Source organism: Pongo abelii, chromosome 5 (assembly GCF_028885655.2).
Source record: "Pongo abelii isolate AG06213 chromosome 5, NHGRI_mPonAbe1-v2.0_pri, whole genome shotgun sequence".
NCBI lineage: Eukaryota > Metazoa > Chordata > Mammalia > Primates > Hominidae > Pongo > Pongo abelii.
The window spans coordinates 53,816,007-53,837,905 of record NC_071990.2 but is presented as its reverse complement, the minus strand read 5'-3'; the positions used below and the strand labels follow the sequence as shown (position 1 = coordinate 53,837,905).

The 21,899-nt window shown below is 42.6% G+C and overlaps 1 protein-coding gene across 1 annotated transcript in view; it reads left to right on the top strand.

Annotated features, from left to right (window-relative positions):
• The first annotated feature begins 2,622 nt into the window (after positions 1–2,622).
• ELOVL5 (ELOVL fatty acid elongase 5) overlaps positions 2,623–21,899 on the top strand; it is a 79,916-nt gene continuing 60,639 nt past the window's right edge. Inside the window, 1 exon segment of the mRNA NM_001133675.1 lies at positions 2,623–2,743. The gene's annotated coding sequence lies outside the window, so the exon portion shown is untranslated.

Genomic DNA, 21,899 nt, shown 5'->3' with positions numbered 1-21,899 from the left:
CTGATTCTGATGCTACCTAAAACAGGTTCCTTGAGCCCTGTTATTTAGTAAGCCTGGCATTGGATCCTAGGTATTCTTTTGATTTATTTGGAAAAAATCCCACAGTTAAGTTGGGGAGTCGTTTCGGCTCCACTGTTTTTCTTACAGCTTTACTCATGAGTGCAATGATGCAGAAATACGAAGTAATTGTTAGGGTGGGAGGAAGTTTCCCCCAGAGATATATGACACATGATAAACATTACATTGTAATATATAAAATAATACATTTGCATATATATATGTTCTGAGAACTCTAAGTCTCTGGCTGGAGAACTAATGAGAACATGACCTTACCAACATGTTTGAGAGGAGTTAATAATCTAATAATCCTGGGATGTGACTATCTGACAGAGGATTGGAACCCTGGAGCTGAAAAGTGATGGTGATGGTGAGGGGGAATAACAGTTCACAGATTCACTCATCTAACACATATTTATTGAGCCTTTATATGCCAGGGATTGTACTAAGATCCACAGATCAATAAGGAGCAAAATTCAACATGTTTTCCCCTTCAACGGAGTTCACTACCTAAAGACCACTAAAGCAGTGGTCTTTAAAGTGGGGTACATATAACCCAAGGATTGAGTGAGATAATGCCATCAGAAAGCAACTACAGTACAGGGTGGTGATGCTATAATGGAAACCAAGATACACACATCAATAAAGAACTGTGTAAAAAGGCAGCCTTTGGGGGATGGGAAAAAATAGCAAAACGTCATACTTAATCATACAATAAGAAAAATCACTTGATATTTAATGCATAGCTTGACAGTTATATAAGCTTGAACTTAAAGATATTTTGGTCAAATGGGCTTAAAACATTTTATTGGTGGGTAAGCACAATACAAACAAGTGCGGTGTAAAACTTAAGATTTTTGGAATCTCAAATTAAATTAGAAACTTTTAAAACCTGGAAAGGCAAAACTTAGATGGAATGACAGAGATGAACCCTGGCCTTGGACTACTGGCAGAAAAGTGAAGAATGAAGGAGATATCTCAAAAAAAATAGTCTATGCCACCAGCATATGCTTTTCACATGTCCCTTGATGTCCATAGCAGCATTTACCACTCTGCATTGTAGTTGCTTCCTGACTGTATCATTTTCCAGGCCCAAGAAGTCCTTGAAGGTTTTAAATTTTGAATACCTAACATAGTATCTAGCAAATTGAAGTCATGCAGTGTTTGTGGAGCTCAATGGCAACTGACAATCTCGATTATTTGTATATGTTTAATTTACTTAATTTGTACATGGTTTGTATACTTGCATTCCTATTGCAATGGCCCACTGCCTGGAACACAGCTGGCACGTGATAAACATTACATTGTAAATATGTAAAAGAATAAATTTGCCGGCCAGGCTCGGTGGCTCACGTCTGTAATCCCAGCACTTTGGGAAGCCGAGGCGAGCGGATTACCTGAGGTCAGGAGTTCGAGACCAGCCTGGCCAACATGGCGAAACCTCATCTCTACTAAAAATACAAAAATTAGCCGGGTTTGGTGACGCGTGCCTGTAATTCCAGCTACTTGGGAGGCTGAGGCAGGAGAATCGCTTGAACCCAGAAGGTGGAAGTTGCAGTGAGCTGAGATCACGCCACTGCACTCCAGCCTGGGCAACAGAGCGAGACTCCGTCTCAAAAAAGAAAAAAAAAAAGAAAAAAAAAGAATAAATTTGCCTACATTAAATAGCCGACTGTTAGGTGGATGGACATAGAGGAGTAAGAATACAGCAAGAGGGGCACACGAAGAAAGGCTAAATCTCTGGGGTTTGAATGGGGAAACAGTAGGATACAAGGCTAATGAAGGTCTTTAATTATCCAAATATCAGTGAAAAACAGCAAGGATCTTCCGTTTATGCCCTGAACCCCCTTTGTCTTAAGTGCTTAAATATGCTTAGCTGAAAAGACACTTATTCCATCTTTCCTCATTTAACAATCCTTTAGAATAATTTCTAGAGCAGAAATGGAGTTGATAGTGGCTTCCAAAGAAAAATCAGAATCCCTAAGAAAAATACACGGTAAATCCTTTGCAAAGGAGTTATGGTTACAACAATTTTGAGTCGTTTTGTTCTTGTTGTTTTATCTTGTTCAACTGCAGACCTTCAAGCTCCGGCGGTCTCCGTGGGCATTTAATCCTTTCAGCTTTAACGATGAAGTGGATCCCCTTCAGAATGACATAACTCATAGAGGAGACCGTAACGAGGGTGGGCCTCTGCCACCCAAATGCGGCCACAGACTCCTGCCACGCCTGGCAGTAAAAAAAACCAGAGTTTGGGGCATCGAGAACTTCGCCGGGGCTATTGCGCAGGCTCTGCGTTCCACGCAGGCTTATTAGGAAGAAACGGGAAAAAAATTTCCCAGAGACACGTGAAACGGAGGGGGCCAACCCCGGCCTAGGCTCTCCACAGCATCGGATTCTGGAATTTACAATCACGAAAGTTCTATTGTCCCGCGATTGGCTCCCGGGCCGCATGACATCATAGCGCTTGATTCATCCCTCGGGTCCCGATTGGCTGGCCGCGCCATTGTGACGTCACGGTCAGCCCACGTTCTGATTGTAGATAGCCGGCGCCTTCCTCTTCCCATCGCGGCGGGTCCTGGCCACCGGTGTCTCCTTCTACATCCTCCTCTGCTCCGGCTGCCACCCGCGCTCCCGCCGCCGCTGCCTTGCTGCTGCTCAAAGCTGCTGCCGCCCCCTGGGCTAAAAGGTAAAGCCATCAGCTCCGGGAAACTTCGCCGGGGGCCGCCGCTCGGCCATGACACCCGCGCGAGCGCGCGGCCAGGAAGCGGTCAGAGAGAACTGCCGTTAGGTCTCCGACCTGGTGCCGAGAAAGAGCTGCCGGGGCAGCCCGCGCTCCGCCCGCGGCCTCCAGCTCCGCCGGCCCCGGGGTACAGCCCGGCTCCTCGGGCGCGGGGAAAGGTGTGCGGGCGCTGGCGGCTCGCCCCACGCCGAGGCTGAGGCAGGGCGCTCGGCAGCGTTCTCTGTGCTGCGGTCGCACCTGTGCGCGCTGACAGGCGCCGCGGGGCACGACACCGTGGCCAGACCAGACGCGGAGGGATGGGTCTGTCCGCCTGGGTCCTCCCGCCCTGCCGGCCGGAGCGCGCGGCGGGAGAGCCGGGGGAACGCTCTCGGAGGGAGCGCGCTTTCTTTGGAGGCGGCGAAACCCGGGTGAGTTCGAAGAGCCTGTGCGAGGGTCCGCGGGCACCGGGCGCCGCTGGGGGGACCCTCCGGCCTTTTCTTTTTCTCCTGTTCTCTCCGCCTCCGTTAACCCTGCGGACCTTTCCTCCGCCCCTCGGAGGGAAGCCTGCTAGCTCGGGACCACTTCAGTTTTTATTGAAACCAGACAACGGCAGTCCTCGGTACTCAGGGAGGGATGAGGCTGGTGGGAAAGCGAGAGGGCGGGGACTCGGGGGCGACCGGGGCGGCCCTTTCTGGGAGCCTGATCCCTGGAGAGGCGGGAGCGGTTGGCTGCGAGGGAGGCGCGCGGCGCGGGGGCGGTTGTGCTCTGCGCCGGGGGAGCTGGAGTGTGTGTTGTCTTGCGAGTTGTAAGGAAAAGTGCCTTTTTACTGTTTCCACGCCGGTAAGACTGTCCCACCCCACCACCTCGGGTCGACGGAGCAATGCCTAGAGCAAGAGTTGTTCTTGCTGAACTGTGTCTCGCAACCGTTCCGTCTTCTTGCACTTGGCGGTTCCCTCCGCCCCATCCACAATTGTGAATTAAGCTCCTTGATTGCAAATTTGGAGAATGCATTTGGCCAAGTTATGCAAAGTGGCGGAGGTGGCGGGGTGGCGGGGGGGAGGGGGGTGGAGGGGGGAGGTCTCTTTCGGAAGAATCCAGTGCATGGTTTATTAGCTAGACTGAGGAACCGAGAGGTGCTAGACGGGATTTGTGGGGAGCGAGCAGCCTAATTTGTTTTAAATAGCGGGACCCGTGGCAGGAAGTGCTTCATAGAATTGTACGGAAGAGCTAATGTTGCTTGTCAGGTTTTGTAACTCATTCTCCTAACCGCTTGGCAGATAACCTGTTGGTCTGCACTTGTTTTGCTTGCATGTCTCAGCCAAAAGCATTTCGTGCAGAATCTACAGATAGAAACAGGCGGTTTTGCATTAGATGGCCGTGGACAAACATTTTAGCCTTCCATCTGTGTTTGGGGACAAGTGGGTTACTTTTCTAGTAGCTCAGACACTGCCTGGGATTCTCCAGGAAAGCTCTGCACTTGAAAGGGAAATGTTACTCATTTTCCTTTTAGATTTTTACCCTAGATTCTAACTTCTTATTGCCGGGAACTTTTTCTGTACTGTTTCTCTTTTTGCATTTTCGTTTCTATTTCTAATTGAAGACAAAGGGGAAATTTTTATTGATAGTTATAGATAGGTAATGTTACAGAATGTAGTGCAGAACTTTGCTGAAAAGTGACAGTAGAAGGTTTACTAAAATTTGATGTTTCTCAAGAAAAATATCTTGTAACTTCAGATATTGACCTCACCTCCTTGACTCAATTTCCTTGTCTATAAATGGGGATTTTATGTGGCAGGATCATTGTGGATTTCAAGAGATAATGCAAATGAGAGCCCAGCATTAGATCTGCCAAATGGTGGTTTGAAAATGTTTCCTTTTCATTCCCTGAAATCAACAGAGCTGCTTCTTGGTTACAGACCTTAATTTTTGGATGTTCTGTTTGCAAGAATCTTTTTTTCCACTACCTCCTCTTTTGCTCCCTGCATAGTTGTTGCTTGTCTTCCTGCTTCTAGAGGTGAGCATCCATCCTTGGTGTCTTATTTCCAGCTTGAATTACACAAATCAAAGCAAAACTGTTTACTTTTCTTGAGGGTAACTTTGGTGCCTATGTGGGTAGTTAGAGAGTGTGAAGAGAGAGTTTTACCTCTTTCTTTCCTGGCTAGATTCTTCTCTCCTAAAACATTTTGTAATTTTTTTTTTAATTCCTCCTCTTTGCCTACCAGCTCTTCTGTTATCAAAAGGATAATCCTCTCATTAGTTACCTGTAAATAAGTCTTTCCTTGAATGCTTTCTGTGTCAGGTACTTATTAATACGCACATATACATAAACGGTTGCTTTCCACACATAATTCTTATAACACCTCTGTGAGGTTTTATTCCCCAGTTGTTTTTTAAGAATTGAAGAGCACTATGAAGACACATGCACACGTGTGTTTATTGCAGCACCATTTGCAATAGCAAAGACTTGGAACCAACTCAAATGCCCATCAATGATAGACTGGATAAAGAAAATGTGGCACATATACACCATGGAATACTATGCAGCCATAAAAAAGATGAGTTCATGTCTTTTGCAGGGACATGGATGAAGCTGGAAACCATCATCCTCAGCGGACTAACACAGGAACAGAAAACCAAACACTGCATGTTTTCACTCATAAGTGGGAGGTGAACAGTGAGAACACATGGACACAGGGAGGGGAACATCACACACCTGGGCCTATCGGGGGGTGGGGGGCAAGGGGAGGGAGAGCATTAGGACAAATACCTAATGCACGCAGGGCTTAAAACCTAGATGATGGGTTGATAGGTGCAGAAAACCACCATGGCACACGTATACCTATGTAACAAACGTGCACGTTCAGCACATGTATCGCAGAACTTAAAGTGGAAGAAAAAAAAAATTCTCTAGGATTAAGGCCTAGAGATGACAAGTGACCTGTCCAAATTCCTATAGCTCTGTCTCCTGCAACATCTCTGCTCCTTCATATATCCCTGTGCTGCCAGGATTATTTGTCCAGTGGGCTCTGTGCCATTATGTAACACTATTACTCCGTAACTTAAAAATCTAACCTTGTGTTTAAAGGTTCTTGTTAATCCATCCAAGACTGACAATTTATTGTCTCTTAAATCTATCTAAAATCTGTTCCCTTCCTTGTAGCCCACACTTGATTCTCATTTTTTAAATTAATTCATTGACTTCTCAGTTACTGATTTTGGGTGTTAGGGGCTGGATACAAAGATGAATTACAACAGTTCCTGATTCCAGAGGGTTTCCTGATTTAGTATATATTTTAAGCCTCTATACACATACTTAATCTACACCTTGGACCAAAAGAGAGTCAGAAGCAAATTTCTGGGACACTTGTATCTTTATATCTGAGAAAGCTTTATGGCAGAGCTATCCATGTTAGACCTAAGTATCAGGGCCTAGCACTCCTGAATTGGTCAGGATGCTTTTGGTGCAAGAAACAGAAAACCCAACTGAGACTTACCTGTGCATCTGACCTGAAAAGTCCTGAGGGCAGGACTTTTGCTCCATTTCTCTGAAGTCCCCTCAGATGTCTGTTATGTCCTAGGCTGATTTTCCAAGATGACTGACAGCAACTGCCACCATAATCTCACATGGGGATTCCCTGACTTCCTGCCACCCTCCAAAGAGTCCTTTGCCTTAAGGTGATTGACTTAGGCCTTGGTTACTTGAAGCAATAACGGGAACAATGGACATTTGATAAGCTGGGGGCCCATCCCAGAACCAGGGAAGTGGAGTTAAATCTCCTCAGCTAGCTGCTTCACCTTTAAGAAGGACCTGCAGAACACAGGAAGTCAGCTACAGTGTCTATTGTAAGGACCGAATGGATGATTGGATTAAACTAAATTGACTTGAATTAGAATTTAGCCTTACATTTCGTAAAGGACTCTTAGTTGATAGACAGGAATAGGAGGACATGCGTTCTAGGCAAGAGGGAGTTTGGAGAGTAAGCGAGTGTGGAATCATTGGGCAAAAAGCAAATAGCACAATTGGCAGAAGCTGGTTTAGAAGGCAGGAGTGGAAGAAAAGGTGAGAAAGGCAAGTTATTGATGTAATAATAATGGCTAACTTTTATTGAGCTATTGTATGTCAGACCTTGCACTGAGCCCCTCACAAGGACTTATTTCTATTATTAATGGATGCTACAGCATTCCCATTTTACAGGTGGAAAAAGGCCCAGAGTTTAGACACTTGATTTGAGGTCACAAAGCATTCCAGCTCAGATCACCTTGACACCCTGGCCTGCTCCCTCTCCTAAGGTGTTTGGTAGAATACCACCGATAAGCTTTTGAATAAGAATGAGGACATTATGAGTGCTGTGCTCCAGAAAGACAGTCTTGTTAGAGTGTAGGGTGGATTGTTGTGGGTTTGTTAGAGATGGCCAGGGCAGTGAAAAGGCCTGACCTGAAGCCACAGCCATGAGCACAGACTTGAGAGAGGTAATTGTGGGAGACTGTGTCCAGGATAAGACTTGAAGATCAGTTGGATTTGAGGGCCAGCAAGAGGAGGGGTACTTTTCCAAAGAGAAGAGGGAGCTTTGTGATCAGATGAAAATAGCCCCACAGCCTAGATAGATATTCAGACTAGCCATTTCTTCCAATTCCTCCTCTTCACGGCCAGCCTTTGTCTTAGCTATTTTTTTGGTTGCCTTTCTGCAAGAACATGTTTCTACCACATTTCATCTATTGTCAGCTTTTCACATTTCACATCTGGGTAGAGATGGAGCTTATAATCGGTGGCATCTTCAAATCACTGCAGGTAACTTTCCTCATTTTAATATTACAGAATTGAGATGCCTCCTACACTTGTCCCTGGTGAGAAAAGGAAAGCCTCAATGTTACCAAAGGTGGTGCAGCCAGATGCTGGCAGAGCCAGGCTTCTGGGCTTCTTCCACCAGCTGGGTTACCTCCGCTCCCATGATAGTTATTAAAACACATGTAGCTTCACGTTATAGGTTTATAGTAAGGTACATACATGTTTGTGTGTTTATTAAAACTGAAGTAATTTAAGAAGATTGGAAGGCATGATTGTTTAAGTAGGGTGCCTCATTCTTGTATAGAATCTGGCTGCCTTGGTTTCTTGTCCTAACTTGAAGAAAATCAACTCTGAGCATTGGTCTCTTTTCCTTTAAAGTGAAAGATTAAATTTTATTTTCATTTTTGCCTAGAGCAAATTTTATTTTTTATTTTTGCTTTGTTTCTGTTTGGCCAGGGATAGAGAATGAAAGTGAGATCATTTAGATCTTAGAAAGGTAGATGTTGGCTGGGCACGGTTGCTCGCACCTGTAATCCCAGCACTTTGGGAAGCCATGGTGGGCAGATCATTTGAGCTCAGGAGTTTGCAACCAGCCTGGGCAAATATGGCAAGACCCCATCTGTACAAAAAATACAAAAATTAGCTGGATGTGGTGGTACATGCCTGTAGTCCCAGCGCCTTGGGAGGCTGAGGTGGGAGGATGACTTGAGTCCAGGAGGCGGAGGTTACAGTGAGCCATGATTACACCACTGCACTCCAGCCTGGGTGACAGAGCCAGACTCTGTCCCAAAATAAATAAAGAAAGAAGGAAAGGAGGGAGGGAGGGAAAATGTCAGAACAGGTGATGGAGATTGCAGCAGCAGCCAGCTGCTGGCTTTCTCTTTATGAGATTAAAACATCACTGCTGGAGATGTTCTGGCCTATCCTGACCTGATTTTCAGTTTCTGCAATAGGAACCCTCACCGCCAACCCCAATTTCAACCCATAAATGTTATTACCAGCCTTTTTGGTTCCCACTGGCATGTTTGCTCCATGGTAACATTTTTAGTTGACTTGTAGGCATTCATTTTTAGAATTGTGTAGTCTCTGGATTTAAAATATTCATACTTGGTGACCTTCTAGAAAGACTAAATTCCCACTCTTGCCCCTCCATCCTCTTCTGCCAGTTCTGTGTGAAGTACAGTTGTAATTGCATTCAGGCATGAGTATGTCTTAGTATTCTTTATTATTAGATTGGACTTTTGTACCTTTTATTTGATGTCTGCTGGCTGACTGGGATTTAGGGAAAAATTTCTGATTTATTTTAAGATTTTTAGTGCTGATAGTGGCATGCTTTCTCTAATTGGGAGAATAACAATTTTATTGAAATATACCTGTGATTTTAAACTGTAATCTTTATGGTTATATTAGGTAGGCACCCTCTTGCGAGCACAGGTTCCATCTCTGTTAAGTTCCATATTTACCCCATCCTTTTCCTCATGTCAACAATTTCATCCTGTCAGAATTAATCTCTTATAAGCCCATGCTGAACAGACGTAATTGAAGCCATGCTGGCGAATTGGCCACTCAGGTCTGTGTTTTATGAGTTTCTGAACCCCAAAGTAGTACTTGTTCCTCTTTGGTCTTGGCACAGCAAATGCTACAACAAAGTGAGTGTTGTGAATTTCTCCTTCCCCGAAGAATGGTATTCATGATACCAAATTCAGTAATTATTCATTTGCTTCCAGGGGAGTTTGAAAATGTGGTGTATCTCCCTAGGGGTAGTATTCAGGGTACTTCTGCTTCAGTCTTTGGCAGAAGAAATAATACTTCAATATTTACAGAAGTTGTTGACGCCTCCATCAGCTGTATTTGTTAGAAGCATCTGTGTGAAAATTTGAGTTTGCTTCTGTCCGCACTTCTGCATATTAATCTCTGTTATGGATCTGAGGTGCATTTAAAAGAATACCTCCTGTACTTCTTTTAAGTAAGGACAGCTGTAGGAAGCAGATTGGGATGGCAGCCATGCACCTATGCGGGGTTCCACCTCTGCCACTTAACAGCTGTGTGGGCTTCAGCAGGTAAGTCACTCTACCTCCTTGAGACCCTAGAATCTGTCTAGAACTTGGAAGGTGATAATCCTGTGCCTACTTTGGAGGGTGTTAAAACTATCAGTATTGTACATGAAAGTTAGGTGGGGCACTGACTTAATTTGATTAGCACAGTAAAAACATCTCTCTGTTATACAGGATGTTTATTGAAGCGTTGTTTCTAATAGCAAAAGATTGGAAGAGTTAGTAGACTAAATGTCCTTGAAAAGAATAAATCATGCTACAGCTGGGCAACGGAATATTCTGCAAATTTTAAAGAGAACAAAGCTGTTCTATGGGTACTGAATATAGCTGCTTGGTACCACATAGTAGGCACTTTTCTGAAGTGTTCAACATATATTAATTCACTGTGGCTTCACAAAAGCCTACGAGGTAGGGACCCCAGTTTTACAGATGAGGAAACTAAGATAAAGGTTAAGTCACTTGTCCAAATATCCACAGCTAGTGGGTGGCAGAGGCAGGATTCAAACCCAGGCAGACTGGCTTAAAGACTCTAATCTTGGCCACCCTGCTATGCTGTACACCTGTCAGACCTAAGTAGTGATCTTTGTATTTGCAGCTTTAGATACATGAGAGGAAACAAGGTTGAATTTCTTATTCACCGTTACATTCTGGGAGGCTGACGGTATAATCAACATATAGCTTCTGTTGACAGTAACTAAATAAAGGTTTAGATAAAGAAAGCTAATAGGGAATAACATTTATGATCAATACTTGAAAGAGTGACCGTTTGTTTCTTCCATTATTCCTTATTTTAGATATTTTGAACTTAAACTTCTTTTTTGGGGAAAATCAGAAGTGTACACACTGAATAGGTTATAATTGTTAGTGTAAGAAATCAGTGTTCAAAAGCCCAGTTGAATCAGTCAGTGTTCACTAGCCTGACTGGTCTAGTGTGGCTGGATTAGTATGACTGGTCAAGGGCATCCAGCATTGGTTTCCTTACCGGGTCCTAGCCCCATCTGGTTTAATTTACAAGGTATATATGCTCAGAGAAATGCAGACGGGAGGGAAAGACACCCAAATTCTCTAGGGAGCCTCTATCTCCAGATCGCCTGATCTCCGTTGGGTGAAAATGTAAGTCAGGTGTACAAGTCGTACAAGTTGTGTATAGCTTGACAATGGGAATACTTTTTGAGAAATGTATTCTTAGGCAATTTTGTTGTTGTGTGGTCATCATAGAGTGTTCTTACACAAACCTAGATGGTTACCACATACATAGGGCATATGATATACCACATTGCTCCTAGGCTACAAACCTGTACAGCAAGTTACTGTACTGAATACTGTAGCCAGCTGTAACACAGTGGCAAGTATCTGTATATCTAAATGAAGAAAAGATATAGTAAAAATATAAAAGATAAAAAATGGTACAACTATGTAGGGCACTTGCCGTGAATGGAGCTTGCAGGACTGAAAGTTGCTCTGGGTAAGTCAGTGAGTGGGGAGTGAATGTGAAGGCCTAGGACTTTACTGTACACTCTAGACTTTATAAACACTGTATACTTAGGCTACATTAGGTTTATAAAAAATATTTTTCGATTAGGTGTGGTGGCTCATGTCTGTAATCGCAGCACTTCGTGAGGCTGAGGTGGGACCAGGCATTTAAGACCAGCCTGGGCAATATCACAAGACCCCATCTCTACTTATTTATAATAAAAGTTTTTTTAAAAATATGTATTATTTTAATATATATTTTTCTTCCTTAATACATAAACTGTAGCTTATTGTTTTACATTTCTATTTTACATTTCTATTTTACAAACTTACATTTTTTAAACTTTTTGACTGTTTTGTAATAATACTTAGCTTAAAACACAGGCTGTATGGCTGTATAAAAAATATTTTCTTTCTTCGTATCCTTATTCTTCGAGCTTTTTTTCTCCTTTTAAAGTTTTTAAAACTTTTTTGTTAAAAACTAAAACATACACATTAGCCTAGGCCTGTACAGGGGCAGGATCATCAATGTCACCGTCTTCCATCTCCACATCTTGTCCCACTGAAAGGTCTGTAGGGGCAGTAACACGCATGGAGCTGTCATTTCCTATGACAACAATGCCTTCTTCTGGAATACCTCCTGAAGGACCTATCTGAAGCTGTTTCATAGTTAACTTTTTAAAATACGTAATTAGAAGGCGTACACTCTAAATTAATGATAAAAAAGTATAGTATACTAAATACATAAACCAATGACATAGTTGTTTATCATCAGCATCAAGCGTTATGTACTGTCCATAATTTTATGTGTGATACTGTTACAGGTCTAGCTATGCAGTAGGTTTATTTACACCAGCATCACCACAAATGTGTTATTGTGCTATGATGTCACTAGGCAATAGGAATTTTTCAGCTCCATTATAATCTTATGGGAGTATCTTTGTATATGTGGTCCATTGTTGATTTAAAGGTCATTATGCGATGCGTGACTATATTTTGAAAACATTCTGATAGAGAATGATATTAAGTAATTTTGATACAAGGCCCCATTAAGGGCCACTGTGCTGGGCCATGGTGTTCAGGCTATAGACAAGTCTGCCACCACCTTCAGTTCTCTTAGGATCCTTAGACTCTTTCAGAACTGAGTTTTCTTTCTGGGTGTGGGACACTAGGTTTGGCGACATTGTAATGTCTATAAGTATCAGCATTCCTAAAATAAGAGAATCACAAAATTCATGGGGTGGCTTATATATTCACATGGAATCTGAACAGGTGATAAAACAACTGTTGGTTTCAGAGACATGCTATAGAGGAGATGAATACACAATTGCTAGACTGTGTGTCCCTTTAAAAAATGCTGTATTGTAGCAGGATTTTCCCCCATTTTTTACACATTTAACTTTGCTTCTCCCTCTCCTCACTCACCCTCACACCCAAACAACAGTTATAAAATGTGGGCGTGTAGATTAAGTTTTAAAAAAGAAATGTGTTTTTGTGTTATATGCCTTATTTATGTTACATAGGCTTGAATTAAAATCTTTTAAGACATTTTCGTTTGGGGGGTTGCATAACTAATCTTTATTATGTTTCTCCACCGTCTTTTAATTTCAGCTTAAGGTATCACTGCCTTTGTATACTTTGCACAAATTAGGTTGGAGAACTCGATAATTTCCTCAAATGATAATTTATTTTGAATATTCAAGTAATCACATCAGTTAAGAGACTGCACTCAGATAAGAATCATCAGCAGTTGCCCATAGCAGAAAATGTTGCTTAAAAGCCTTTTGAATATTTGTCTCCCTGTTATTTGCAATTGCAGTCTTTTGGTTTAGATGTTTAGAATATGATTGAAGTAGAGCCCAGACTGCTTAAGCTCAGGCTTTAAGGGAACCATTAGAGGCGTGTGTAGTATCTTGGTGTCTGTTACCTGCCTTGGCCATTGATTGTCTTCTCTACAAGATGCTTCATCCAAGAAGGAAGTTGCCCTTTGAAACAGGTGCCCTTTGAGCTTCTCCAGAGAGACCCATAAAGACATTATCCCGGGACCTCATGTTTCTAGGAGAATGTGATAAATATTGTGATGGTTTCATTTTCAGAGCAGCTCCCTTTTCCTCCTTTTGCAAGGAGTAGGAACAAAAAGCAGCTCCTTTTTGTTTCCTTTGTTCCCTTTGCAAGGGCTTAGAATAGGCTCAGTGTGACCCACGGGAAGTTGGATGTGACTAATGACAGTAAGGTAAGTACTTTTCGTTGACCCCCTGGTACAGAGTTCAGGCTTGAACTTACCTTCTTTTTAAGAAATGGGACTGGCGTATTAAATTTAAAATGTAGGCAAACAGTTGCAAAGTACTGTCAGAAGACTAAATCTCATTGCATGATCTACTTGTCCCATGGATTCAAATATCCATCCACCCACCCACCATCCACCCTTAGATATTTATTTCTAGCCCATCTATTTCTTTTGAGCTCCAGACTCATAACTTTTCATCATTGGGTGCCCCACATACCTCCCCTGTTGGCCAGCGTAGTCAGGAGCACCATCCTCCACCAATTTGCCCAAGCCATTAAGCTGGAAGCAATGCTTGTGTTCTCCTCTGTCATCAACCATGCTCTTACCAAACTTTGCTCAACTGTCGGTCACCAAGTATTACTCATTCATACTCTCTGTCCTTCTAAGCTTATTCCCTTTCCCCACATTGCCCCAGCCTTCCATAGCACGTCAGATCCTTCCTGGACAACTACAATTTCTCCTTGGCTCCTTGCCTCTGTTTTCTTGATTCCTAAAAATTAGATGAGGTTGTACCTGTATAGTGCTTTGCATAGTGTCTGGCATGTTTATCTGGCACGTAGTGTAGGTATCTAGCAATTATTTGCCTGAATGTTTCTCTAAATGCATATGTACCTTTCAAATATAATCAGTCCTATGATATGTGCTAATGGCTGTGTGAAGCTGAGTATGCCTTGATAGCCTGAGAATACATAATGTTTCACAAACGAAGAGCTTACCTGGGCAGGAGACTTTAGAAGGCCAGTTGCCTTGCTTCCAGCTGAAGGAGTAGAACACCAACAGCTCTCAGACCATACAAATTGCTAGACACCTTTTCCTGTTGTGGCATGGTGCAGTGAGGAGCTCTTACCTATGTCTGGAGACATGCCATCTAAGGACTTGTTGGCTGCAGTCTGTGCAGATCTTCAGATACAAGGAGATGGCCATAGCTGTGGTGCTCTGCAGATGTGGCAGTGGCTTCATCAAGATGAACAAGGGGCCCCTGGAGATGATCAAGCTGCTCACACTGCAATACAAGCTGCTACTGGAATTAGGTCTGCTTCTGGACAAGGAACAGCTTGCTGGAATGGACATCCATGTTCGTGCGAAGGGTAGTGGTCATATGGTTCAGATTTATGCTGTCCTTCAGTACATCTCCAAAGCCCTGGTGCCCTGTTACCCAAAATGTGTAGATGAGGCTTCCGAGGAGATCAAAGACACCCTCACCAGGCCTTGCTGGTGGTTCACCCCTGTTGCTATGAATCCAAGAAATTTGCAGGCCCTGGTGCCTGTGCTCACTACCAGAAATCATACAAGTAAGCCCATCACAAAGATCAAGGTTTACCTTTATAGTAAACAATGGTTGAAGGTCTTTAAGGTTAAAAAAATTGCTAGACATCCCAGCTGCCCTAGAAGCAGAGATGACATGTGCTGTTATTTTAAAGGGCCTTGCTTACCTGCATATTACCCGTTAGGGCTTTCAGGTAGAATATATCAATGATAGACCAGTCTGGTGGCACTGTTCCCAAGAACAGAATAGGGTGAACTTTGATGCCTAGGCACTCAAATGCTCCATAATAAAATGATCGTGGAAACTGGCACTCTTACTCCCATTGCCCAGGATGGAGTGCAGTGGCACCATCTCAGCTCATTGCAGCCTCAAATTTCCCAGGCCCAGGTATCCCTCCTACCTCAGCCTCCTGAATAGCTGGGACTACAGGCAAGCACCACCATGCCCAGCTGATTTTTTATATTTTTGGTAGAGACAGGGTTTCACCGTGTTGCCCAGGCTGGTCTTGAATTCCTAGGCTCAAGCAATCTGCCTGCTTCAGCCTCCCAAAATCCTGAGATTACAGGTGTGAGCCATTGTGCCTGGCCTGGCCCTCTTATTTAACCTTGTTTTGGTTGGCAGCAACATTGAGCCCAGGCTAAAGTACATCATACATGTCGGACAGAGCTTATCTGCCTCAGTAGCCACTTGGTCAGTATTTGTTGATCACTTAAACCCACTCAGTGTTGGTCATTTGTCTGTGTTAGCCTCTGCTAAGGAATGTGGACCCTACACGTGACAATACAGTTACCAGTAAAAAGACTCAGTAGGAATTATGAGGTATATACTCGAATCAACAGGTAGTTTATTATTATACTACGGGTATGGCTGTGTATGTTGCAGTTAGGTTCATCTGCAGTGATGGACATGCCAAAATAGTAGTGGTTTGAATAATGGTATCCCAAAACAAAGTAGAAGTGTATATCTCTCATGAAAGGCAGGGTGGATTGTTCAGGGCTAGTATGACCCTGCGTAAATTCCTTGCTCATCATACGTCTGTCAGGCTTAGTGTGGCCTCAGTCTTCCAAGCAGCAGGATGGAAGAAGAAACGGAAAGTAGAAGCGCGGATGGTGCTTTCTTTTACGGGAAGTTCCCAGAAACAGCCTCCTGATAACTTTGCTTACGTCTCATTGGCTAGAACATCACCCCATGGCTGCAGGTGACTGGAAAATCTCATCTTTATTCTGGGTGGCCATGTGCAGCTAAAAGTACTGCTAGTGTTTGTAGAGTTTGGGCAAGAACCGGCTGTCTGTGCCATGAGTGGTAGACGAGACCAGCAGTCCCCACTCACTTGGAACTGAGAGTCCGGGGGAAGGATAGTGACAAAATAAACAGATACTTACAGTGACAAGGCCTCTGAGAGGTCTGCGAAGGCGTGCCCTGCGAGTAAACAGGAAGGACACCTAAATCAGACTGGTGGGGTGGGGGAGGGGATCAGGAAACGTTGCCTGGAGACTAAGCAAGAATCTCTCTGGACTGAGGAAATGGGCAGAGTATTGAAGCAAAGGCTGGGAGGCAAAGGGGGCAGGTAGTTGGGTGATGGAGGAGCATATGAGGAACAGAAAGTAGACCAGGGAAGCCAGAGGGAGACAGGGTTCTGATCACATGGACCCTGGGGCCACAGGGATGGGTTTGGTCATTTTCCCTGGAGCCTTTAACTGGTTTCTGGAGGTGAGTAACCTAGACAGGTGCTTTCAGGGGGTGAGGAGCAGCACAAGACTACAGGCAGGAAATATCCACTAGGAGAGAGTGTACTAATCTGGTTGGGAAATGATGGTGGCTTCAACTACGTAGTGGCTTTGGGGATCAAGAGAAGTGGATGCAAATCCTGTAAATCCCATAGAGCTTGGAATTTAGAAATAATTTGGCCTTTTCACATAATAGGTGATGAAACCAAGAATGAGAATTTAAATGGCTGCCCAGAATCACACAGCTAGCTGTGGAGCATCACCGGATATAATTTCTCTATCTATCTCTTTCCTTTATGTCACTGTTGAATGTGCTGATTTGGGAGAACAGGGCATTGTGGGCATTTTGGAGCCAGCAACAGGACCTGAATCCTGGTGTCCATTGCAGAGGGAGGAGTCCACCCTGCTTTCGGGGCTGGATTCCTGGTAAGGTTATGGGGCAGGTCACAGAAATGAGGGAGTTGGAAGGAAAAACCAGGTGTGAGAAGATGATGGATTCAGTTTTTGGTTTGTTGATTTTGAGATTCAGGACCACCATCTGTAGGTGGAGAGAGATCAGATGGAAACTGGTCCTTGAGATTGGAATTGGGGATGCAGGATTGGGTGGAATTGGTCAAAACTTTTCTATACCCTTTCTTTAAATCTCTCCAGTGAAAGGGATGCAGCAACTGTTTTTGAGTCCATTTTTGAGTCCATGTACCTTAGAGATTTTTCCAGTGTTTAGCCCTGAATAATTTTTGCTGCAATTTGAATTCTGTGTAACCACAAAAATTTAATAAAAATAAAATAGGTTAATACTTAAAAATTAGTAAATTAAAATAAATTAAGTAAAGATAAAAGTTATATGGCCCTCCCTTGCATATTTTACCCTGTGCTGCAGGTCTTCTCAGGAGCCTCTCTGGCTCTGGTTGGTCTCTTGGTCCAGGCTGTGGCCTCTGTCTCCTGGGATTTCATACTGTAAGATTTCTCCAACTGAGTTTGGGAGGCTGAAGCCCCAGACAGAACTTGATGGCTTGTGCTGAAAAAGGGGAAATGGGTTCTGCTTGCTATAACGTGTTAAATTCTGTTTTTAAAATGTCAGTTTGGCATCAAACACTTTTTTGGACATGTTTACATCCTAAGAGTTTTTGGTTTCAGAAGTTTTTTGTCCTTCACAATTAACTTGGCTGCAGTGATTAAAGTATAGCCTATTTCCTGGGAAATGGGAGAGAAACAATTTCAGAGCCACTGTAGACCATATTGACATTAGAGATTGTTTTCTAGGATACCATAGACAGGGAGGTCAATAGACAGGCAACGTGGTATCATAGTTGTTTTATCTCTCCCTGGTCACTGTCCTTCTACCTAATGTTGTTTCACCATGGAATTTGAGCTTACAGGTGAAAAAGACTTTCAATGAATACTGCACCAAGTATAATTTAAACATTTTAAATCCTATATAGATATGGGGCATGACTAATAGAGTAATGACTTCCATAAACCACACATGAAAACTGCTTTAATTATAATTATCATTACTTTTATTCCCCAGAAAGGGAAATACGGTTAAAACAAGAGAGCCTATTCATTCTAAGTTGACCAGTTAAATTTCTTGTTCTCCCTTCCCTTTGTCCTTTGATTTGATAAAAATAAGATTTTTGTATGCTAAATTGTGAGTATTCATTTACATTAATCAGTATCCCTATAAGACAGAGCCCCAGCAAACATAAACTGAGTGCAGCACGATTTAAAACAGAGAGGGAGGAGACAGTCTTGGTCCTGTTCTTGGTGCTCTGCCCATTACTAATGTCTCAGTTGTACTGTCCACTATAAACAGTCATGATTTTTTTCCCCATTCTTCAGATCAAGTCGGTTTCCTCTAATGAGAAGGCATTTCTCTGTAATGTTTTCCAAATGAATAAAGCAAACAGCAAGCATTTTGTTGGGAGAAACCTGCAAGTGTCCCTTCTGTGGCTGTGAACTAATGATCTTTCAGAGGTCTAGTTTAAAAGCACTGAGTTTCTTCATGACCCATGAGAATATGTAATACACCTTTATAGCAGGTAAGTGTTGAGGTTCACACAGGATTAACACTCTCTTTAACACCATTCTCTTGCAAAGGGATACTCTTCCCAACCCTGAAAGGCATGCTTGGAGAGGTGGAATGTCACTCCCAGATTCTTATTTTAGAGAAGGGAGTGTCATGTAATTTTCTCCCTACCTTATTTATTCATTCTCTCCCCTCTCCCCCTTGCTGACCTGCTTTTCTTCCTTCAGCCAGGTCTTCGCTTTAAGGAGTCAGCTGAGCTTCAGCCACTGATGCTGGGGGCACATAGTGGCCCAAGCCACCCTGTAGCTGTACCCTTTTGGGGAGGGTTTTTGTAAAGGGCTTTCGTGTTTTTGTAAAGTTTTGAAGAACCTCTTACATGATACAGTTTGAACTGATTAGCAAACAGAGCCAAAGAAACTAGTACCTGATGAAAACTGACTGACATGGTAGGCAAATGGAAAGTTTGGTTTCCAAAAAGTGTGTGTTGTGGCAAGTTGAATCAGAAAAATGAATTTTTGACTTTGATTCTGAGTGATCACTCCTCTACACACTCCCCTTTCTCTTTCTCTCCTTGCCCTCTCCATTTCACTCCCTCTCCATTCTCTCTCCACCTCTTTTCCCTCCTCCTCCTCTTCCTTTCTGTGTGTGTGTTTGTATGTATAACAACACTTCAGCATTTATGTAGTGGTTGATAATTGAATACATTCTATTTGCAGTACTACCTAATGTGATTTAACCACAGGAAACTTGCTTCTCTCATTATTTATGATTTTAAATTTTAGTTTTTGGTGATTAAGTCTCCATGAGGAGCATCCTCATTTGGAAGGAGAGTTAGTATCATGCTGTGGCTAAAGAAACTCAGTTTTTATGCCTACCAATAATGTGAAAATCACCTCACTCCTGTTTGGCCGATTGGGTTGAATTTCTGTTAATACCATACTGAATGTAACTTGACGAGTTAGTAGGGAACTGTTAACAACTTATTTCACAGAGTATTTCTAGTTATTGATGTAGTTTGGGTGTTTGTTCCCTCCAAATCTCATGTTAAAATTTCATCCCCAATGTTTGAGGTGGGGCCTACTTGGAGGTGTTTGGGTCGTGGAGATGAATCCCTCATGAGTGACTTGGTGCCCTCTCATGGTAAAGAGTTCATGTGAGATCTGTTTGTGTAAAAGAGCCTGGCATCTCTCTCTTGCTCTTCTTTGTCTTGCTTCCTCTCTCACCATGTGACACTCTTGGTCCCCCTTCACCTTTCACAGTGAGTAAAAGCTTCCTGAGGCCCCACCAGAAGCAGATGCTGGCACTCTGCTGCCTGTGCAGTCTGCAGAACTGTGAGCTAAAATAAACCTCTTTATAAATTACCCTGTCTCAGATATTCCTTTATAGCAACACCAAACGGACTAATACAGTTACAATATATTTAGTGTAAGATTTATTCATTATAATTAGCTTATTTCCAAAATGACCATTTTAACAAACTTCAAATATTTGAGTGTTAGATTTTTAAACTTGGTGTACTCCAAGTTTCATTTAACTGCTAAAGGACAAGTTTAGTCATACACTGTATAACCATATTTTGGTCAGTGATGAACTGCCTATATAATGGTGGTCCCATAAGATTATAATGGAACTGAAAAATTCCTCTTGCCTGGTGAAGTAGGGGTTATCTTAATGTCCTAGGGCAGTGTATTACTCATGTGTTTGTGGAGATGTTGGTGTAAACCTACTGCACTGCTAATTCTATAAAAGTATCACACATACAATTACGTACCATATACAGTGCTTGATAGGGATAATAAACAACTATGTTACTGGTTTACGTATTTACTGTACTTTTTATCATTTTAAAAATTTTTATTTATTTATTTTGGAAATGGGGTCTCGCTCTTGTCATTCATGCTGGAGTGCAGTGGTGTAATCACAGCTCGCTGCAGGCTTGATTTCCTGGGCTCATGCAGTCCTCCCACCTCAGCTTCCAAGTAGCTGGGACCACAGGTATGTACCACCATACCTGGCTTTTTAAATTTTTTGTTGAGATGGGGTCCCACTGTGTTGCCCAGGCAGATCTTCAACTCCTGGGCTCCAGCAGTCCTTCCACCTCGGTCTCCCAAAATGTTGGTATTACAGGCATGAGCCACTGCCTGTCATTATTTTAAAGAGTACTTCTTCTACTTACCAAAAAATAAAGTTAATGGTGAAACAGCTTCCGGCAGGTCTTTCAGGTGGTATTCCTGAAGAAAACATTGTTATCACATGTTATTCCCCCTGAAGGCTTTCCAGTGGGACAAGATGTAGAAGGGAAGACAGTGATATTGAAGATCCTGAGTAGGCCTAGGCTAATGTATGTGTTTCTGTCTTAGTTTTTAAGGAAAAAAAAAAAGTTTTAAAAGAAAAATTAGTAGAAAAAAGCTTACAGAATGAGTATAAAGAAAATAATTTTTGTGCAGCTGGACTATGTATTTGTGTTGTGTTATTACAAAAGAGTCAAAAGTTAAAATGTAAAAGTCTGTAAAACTCATGAACAGTGGCATGCACCTGTAGTCCCAGCTACTCGGAGGCTGAAGAGGCGGGATCACTTGAGGTCAGGAGTTCGAGGCTGCAGTGAGCTATGATTACACCTGTGGATAGCCCCACTGGGCAACATAGACTCTGTCCCTAAAAAAAAAAAAGTTTATAAAGAAAAAAATGTTACCATAAGCTAAGGTTAATTTATTATTGAGGAAGAAAAAATGTTAAAATAAATTTAGTGTAGCCTCAGCGTAGTGTTTAGCCTCAGTGTAGTATTTATAATGTCTACAGTGTGCAGTAATGTCCTAGGCCTTCACAGTCATTCACCACTCACTGACTTATCCAGAGCAATGTCTGTTCATGGTAAGTGCCCTGTACAGGTGTATCGGTTTTTATTTTTTATATTCTATTTTTATTATGCCTTTTCTTTGTTGAGCTATACAAATACTTGCCACTGTGTTATGGTTGCCTGCAGTATTCAGTATAGTAACATGCCGAACAGGTTAATTGTAGCCTAGGAGCAGTAGGTTTTACCATATAGCCTGCATGTGTAGTAGGCCGTACATCTAGGTTTGTGTAAATACACTCTATGATGTTCTCACGATGAAATCGCCCAGTGATACATTTCTAACAATGTATTGCCATTGTTAAGTGACGCGTCTGTAGAAGCTCTTTATTTTTAAAGTGTATTTGGGTTATTTGCCATTAAGATAAGAAGCTAAATATATAATGTCTTTTTAGAAATAAAATCTTACAGAAGAGGAAAATTCTACGTGCAGTTTTTAATACAACAGCTCTCAAACTTTTTGGTCTGAAGACACACTATTCTCTCTTTTTTATTTTTTTTTTTTTTCTGAGACAAAGTCTTGCTCTTGTCCCCCAGGCTGAGTGCGATGGCATGATTTCGACTCACTGCAACCTCTGCCTTCTGGGTTCCAGCAATTCTCCTGCCTCAGCCTCCCCAGTAGCTGGGATTACAGGTGCCTACTACC